This window comes from Triticum urartu, chromosome 6A, assembly GCF_056163025.1.
Source record: "Triticum urartu cultivar PI428250 chromosome 6A, HENAU_Tu73, whole genome shotgun sequence".
Taxonomy (NCBI): Eukaryota; Viridiplantae; Streptophyta; class Magnoliopsida; order Poales; family Poaceae; genus Triticum; species Triticum urartu.
Genome location: NC_141878.1, coordinates 385,293,013 through 385,299,633, shown reverse-complemented (window position 1 = coordinate 385,299,633; position 6,621 = coordinate 385,293,013). Strand labels below are relative to the sequence as shown.

Below are 6,621 nucleotides of genomic sequence, written 5' to 3'. Positions count from 1 at the left end.
ACCGAGTCGGGAAGGATCATAACTGGGAAGGTGCTCTTGTTCCTCATTTGAATTCCAAGGCCCCCGCACATCTGTATCACGTGCGTCCTCTCGTCACTCGGGTTGGCCTTCTTGACCGTCTGGGTGCGACATGTGAATATGTGGTTGAAGAGACCCCAGTGCGGTCAGCAACCCAAGAAATTCTCGTACATTGACACGAAGGCAGCAAGGTACACGATGGTGTTTGGAGTAAAGTGGTGGAGTTGAGCCCCGAAGAAGTTCAAAAAACCACGAAAAAAAGGGTGGGGAGGCAAAAAAACCGCGGTCGACATGAGTGGCGAGGAGAACGCACTCACCCTCCTGCGGCCGTGGCTCGGTCTTGTTTCCCGGGAGTCGCACCGATTCGTGGGGGATCAGTCCCCCCTCAAACAGATCGTCGATGTCGTCTTGGCTGATCGTCGAGCGGATCCAGTCGCCCTGGATCCAGCCCGGTGGCAGGCCGGACCTTGACGAGGATCCACCCTGGCTGGTCCTCTTTCCTTTCGCCTTCGCCGTCGCCTTCTTTGCACGCTCCAACGCAACCGTCTTCTCCTTCCCCATGGCAGTGAATCGAGTCCGAGCGGGGCTACGACGCCGAGAGCGGAAACAGGCGCAGCGGAGAAATCTGAGGAAGAAGAAGGAGAATGAGGGCGCACTGTTCAAAAGCCCGGTCCGGTGCCTTTTATGAGGACACTTCCGAGTGACTGACTTGTAGGCCTGGACGATCTTATCAAATCCCGCAACAGTCGCGCGCGTGATACATGGCAAAAAAGGTGGCGCGGGGATCGAGGCGACCTGCCTAATCGGTCTCGATTACCGCGGCCTCCTCCATCCGGCGCGCTTCCCAAAATTCAAATCCCGCGAAATCCACGGACAGCAGAACAACTTTTCAGACGGAGAGTGCTTGCTCGGGGAGCAACGGCAAGGAGAGCTGCACGCCCTCGTCCCGCTCCGGTGTGCATACTCTTCGTTAAGTGGTCTGAAGATCTCGTTGTAATTTCTTTTACTTTTTGGGTGCTTTGTACTACTTTAGATCCTTCGATACAAATTCCGAGGTCCTTTTAGCAAAAATAATAATAATATAAAAACCAATAAACTTAAAGAACAATTGTTAAAAAAAACTTAAACAAGGATAACGGTGCTTCCACTGGCACGGGTGTTCATCTAAAAGAATATGGAGAAATCGCTGTCGCCGCCGTCAGGCTTTTCTTCGGACGTGCGAGTGGCACTCAAGGCAAACGTCTCATGCACAACCTTCTCTACGTCGAGCGTCTCCGCCTCTGCCCCCGAGTCGGCACTGTCGTCGTACGGCATCGGGATAAACGGAGGCCGTGCCACGTCGAGGACGCGGTCCCAGCACACGCCACGGAAGAAGGCGTGCCGCTTCACGCCGTTGGCGCCGAGCCGCTTGCCGGAGTCCTTTTCCAAAAGCCGGGCGATGAGGTCGCGCAGTGGCGTCGGCTCGCCCGGCAGCTCCGGCTGGGCGGTGAGCACGCGTTGGAACGTCTCCCGCCGGCTCCGGCCACGGAACGGCGTGCGCCCATACAGCATCTCGTAGAGCACCACCCCGAGGCCCCACCAATCGACCGCGTAGTCGTGCCCGCTCCCGGCCACAACCTCGGGCGCCACGTAGTACTCCGTCCCCACGAACGAGTTCGACTTGGCCGGCGTCGTCCCCGCGCCTGGCGACGAGCAGCAGGAGGACGACGAGGCGGGAGAGGCCGCCCTGGAGGTGGTGGAGGAGGACGACGACGACTCCGGCGAGGCTGCCCGGCGAGAGGAGAAGTGTCCGAAGACCAGTGTCTTGTTGTTTTTGCGCTTGCAGCGACGTGAAGAATTAGAAGAAAGCGAGCTCCCGGGTGATGGAGAATTAGTGTCAGGCGGCGGCGGTGGCAACGGCGGGGGTAGGCTGGTGGAGAGGTCGAAGTCGACGAGCATGATATGGCCAGAGCCCTGGATGAGGACGTTATCCGGCTTGAGGTCACGGTACACGACACCGAGGCCGTGGAGGTGCTCGAGCACGAGCACCAGCTCCGCCGCGTAGAAACGGATGGCGGCGTCGGAGAACGCCCGCCCGGCCTGACGGCGGCGGAGGGAGTTAAGGTCCCCGCCGGCGCAGCGGTCGATGGCGAAGCCGACGACGGCTTCGGTGGCCACGACGCCGCGGAGCGAGGGCAGGAGCGGGTGGCGGACCGCCAGCAGGACGTCGCGCTCGAACCAGATCCTCCGGAGGCCGTCGCCGCCAGGTGCTGGCCCGCCCGCGGCGCTCTTTTGGCGCGCGGCAGCGCGGGACATGGCCTTGAGGGCCATGGGCTGGTCGGGGGAGCAGCCCCCGCCTGCAGCTGCCGCGACAACGGGTACGACGTGGAAGACCACGCCCCTCGCGCCGTGGCCAAGCACCGACATGGCCCTGAGGTCTGCCAGGCTCAGCTGCGGCGGCGGCGGCATGGGCGCCGTGCTCACCATGGCACGCGGCGGCGTGCAGCAGAGCTGAATCGGGAAGCGCGAGCATGCACTGCACTAGGCGCGACGCAGAAGCGAAGCTAGTGTCGGGGTTTGGGTTTAGAACCTTACAACGCTCGTCACTAGCATGGGCTTTTGCTTAAATTAACAAGCTCATTAACGAGCGAAGAGACACGGGCGAAGGTTACGGCACAGCGTGATCTACTATAGCCGAACAGAGACAGCAGCTCACAACGGCAACAGACGTGGGGAAAAGGCAAGAGCAAGAAGCGGGCGGCGTCCGGTCCGTCTGCATCAGGATCGATACGAATCCCCCAAGGGCCTGAACAACATTCACGGCACGTGAAATCACAGCTCTATCTTGTAGCGTCCTCCGTCCTGACGATGGTTACCGTCGTCCTCCGTCCTGATGATGGTTACCTTGCAACGCCGCCTGCCTGCTCACGTGTGACCTGTGTGCCTTCCCGGCCGGCCCGAGGCCACGTCCGCGTCAGTAACGAGCAAAGCCACAGCTCTGCCCGTGTTGCTTCTACGGCTTCCAACTGTCCAACAACCGTCACGAGAACGCCAAAGATAGATATGCAACGCAAAGGCAAACCTCCGTACGGGAACCTTTTCATGTGTTCTCTTTTTGGTGTTTGATTTGAGGGAGGCAGTTAACCGATCGAGCAAGCGTGGAAGGATTGGAACTTTGGGAGCAAGACCTCTAGTCCCACCTCGCCATGGTTAGAGCATCTACAAACTCAATACCCAAAAGTCGACCCCTGAACCCCCGCGAAAGCACCACACATAGTGACCAGACACCACAACAAAACATCCTCCACAACTATGAAACTCAAATTTCATAACTCAAATACATAGCACCTATGCAAAATAGAAATCTACGTACTACATACATAGGTAAAAACTACACATCGTCGAAGATCTCAACTATCTCCGTGTCGGCGCCGAGTAGACGGGCAAGTGCGGAAGCTCCAGCACCTCCTTCGTCTGCGCCTTCTTGTCCAGTTCGGCGAATGCCCCAGTCACCGTCTGTTTTTGTCGGATGAACTATTGGTTGGCCTCGACGTAGACCTCGTTCTGGATGGACTCGAGGATGGCGGTCTGCTCCGCCGTCTTCATCGCTTGGGTGGCCTCGTACTCCGCCATGGCGAAGCCCGCAGTCGGCAACACCTCCTCCTCCTCCATGGGCTCCGCTTGCGTGAGCCGCTTCCCCTCCTCCTCCCCTGCCTACTCCTCCTCCTCCTCTTGATCCTCCAACGGCTCCGCGAATCCGGAGGAAGGCTGGCGGTGAACCAAGCAGCCCGCCTCGCCTGGATTTGCTCCAGTAGCTGCACCCTCGGCTTCGGAGTGAGCATGGCGTAGATGGTGATCCGGCGCCTCGGCATCGCAAGCGGCAGACGAAAGTGGAAGTGCCGGCGGCGGAGAGGAGAAAGGGGAAGAAATGGGCGGGCTAGGGTTCTGTTGCCGCCATCCGACTTAAACAGCCGGCTTCCTCCCTCGGGTGGCACACTGGAGCGACCCCACACGACGCGGAGACGAGGAGGCGCCTGTCTGACTAACAGTCTCTACGCATCCCCGTGTGGGTCCTATTAGTCAGTCCTACGTGACGGGCGTGCCCGGGCGTGACTATTCCTCGCGTTCAGCGAGACAGGAGCGACCCCTCGCTGAAGGCAAACGCCACTTGGGCCAGCTCACGCGCGCGGGATGCACCTGCCCGTTACCTGTTTGTGTTTTTTTCTTTTTTTCTTTTTTTACATTTGTTTATAATTTAAAATATTCTAAACAAATGTTGAACGAGTATTTAAAAAATGTTGAACGAGTATTTAAAAATGTTGAATAAATATTTAAAAATGTGGAACGAGTATTTGAAAAATGTTGAACAATTATTTGAAAATATTGAATGAGTTTTAAAATGTTGAACAAGTACTTAAAAAATGTTGAATTAATTATTTAAAATGTTGAACAAGTATTTGAAAAATGCCGAATAAGTGTTAAAAAAATGTTGAACGAGCATTTGAAAAAATGTGGAACAACTATTTAAAAAATATTGAACAAGTATTTGTAAAAATGTTGAACAAGTATTTGAAGAAATGTTGAGCATATGCATATAAAAATGTTGAACAAATATATGAAAAAATGTTGATCTTGTATAAAAGAATGTAGAATTAAAAAGAAAAGAAAAAATCAACAAATATGAAAAGATAGAAGAAGAAAAAAGAAATAAAAGAAAAGAAAATGAAAAACAAAGAAAACAAAAGAAAAAACCAACAAATATGAAAAAATCGGAGAAGAAAATAGAAATAAAAGAAAGCCAAAACGAAAAACGGAGAAAAAGGGGCTCAGATCACCTCTAGTAGGTCGTGATCCTAGTACTAACCGGTAACTGCAAGCTGGCGCATTGGTTAGCAGCGTTGTTATTCCCTGCGCGACCACGGCACTCGTTTTCTTCCCTTTTCCATGTCCGGTCCTCCTCGTATCTACGAGTGCCAGTCAGTTCGGGCGTTTCGCCCGGCTATGAAGAGTCTGGTCGGGTGGCCGAAACTCGTCCGGCTTCTTTTATCTCTAATTTTTAATGAAGCAGTTGGTAGCCTGGTACTCTGGTTTTATTTTGGTACTTCAGTTTTATTTTTATCCCACCTCCCACCCCTCACCCACTGGTGTATTTTTAGCTCACTCACACAATGAAAAAATCTAAACAGATCAGAACTTTTCATGCGGGTGCAAATTATTTAGTAATGTCTTTATGTGAAAGAATCAATCACGACCAATCTTTAAAAACCAAATCTAAATTAATTAGTCTTACCATAAGTCTATCAATCACATTAATTAATATTTCCATACATCATAAAAATTACATTAATCGAAATACCATATGTTGTGCAATCACTGCAGTCGTTTCGTTCTTCTCGTTTGCTCCCTGTTTTAGCACGAGCGCCGAGCCGGTAGGTGGACAACATGCCAATAGCGCTTCGTTCTCTTCGGTTGGCTTTCCTTCCCCGACTCCACATCTCCATCTTCCTCCCATCCCCAACATTCACGCCTCCTTCTCCCTGAAGCAATCCCACGCCGCCATGGCCTCGAGCACACCCCTTCACATCGTCTCCACCGCCTCCTTCCAGCTCGTACTGCTCCAGTTTTCCCCGCCAACCTCGCTTCCGGACGGCGCCTCTCCTACCCTTCCACCCTTGCTAGGTCTCTCATGATAATTTTGCGTCCAACCTCGCCACCATTGCCGATCCCTTCGCGCGCTTTGTCGACATCTACCTTCATGCTAGTGATGAATTCACCACCTCCGATGATGGCACATGAGTTGTTGTCGTCTGGTCTTGTCGCTTGCCTCCAGGAGGTCCCGTGCTCTTCTTCAAGGAGGACTTCACATTCAAGGAAGGGGCCATCTTCAAAGCTGCCTGCCTGATCAACGATGACGCGATGTTGGAACACCTTGGCTATCTCCTGGATGTAGTTGAAGTGTACTTCAAACTATCAGATGAGGTCTGCATGTTATGTTTGTGCTCAATTTTTTGACGATTCTGTTGTCGAAAGCAACCACAAAACTATGTGTCAATTTATGCCAACAATATATGCACAAAATTGATAGATTAATCTTAAGAAATAATTATTGTTCAAAATAAAAGTCGAATCTTGATTCCATATACATTTGCTTTCAGCACTACCAGAAATACTATGATACTTGAGTACATGTGATGTTTCGACTTTTGGGGCAACACGACATAAGGACGCGGCTCAGCTGACGTGCCCTTATGTTGGGAGCCGGATCCTCTAATGTACCGCACCCTAATGTTGGGCCCACTAACATGTGGACCCGAGCCCACATGTCATAGGCCCAACATCAGGGTGCAGTAGGTCACAGGATACGGCTCCTGACATAAGTGCACTGATACGTCTCTGTCGTATCTACTTTTCCAAACACTTTTGCCCTTGTTTTGAACTATAACTTGCATGATTTGAATGGAACTAACCCAGACTGACGCTGTTTTCAGCAGAATTACCATGGTGTTATTTATGTGCAGAAACAAAAGTTCTCGGAATGACCTGAAACTTCACGGAGCAACTTTTTGGAAAATATAAAAATACCTGCAAAATATGAAGGCCGGGGGGCCCACCACCTGTCCACGA

General features: G+C 52.3%; 1 pseudogene; it reads right to left on the bottom strand.

Annotated features, from left to right (window-relative positions):
* Positions 1–290: 290 nt before the first annotated feature.
* Positions 291–2,729, bottom strand: LOC125517675 (serine/threonine-protein kinase OXI1 pseudogene; annotated as a pseudogene).
* Between the last annotated feature and the right edge of the window lie 3,892 nt (positions 2,730–6,621).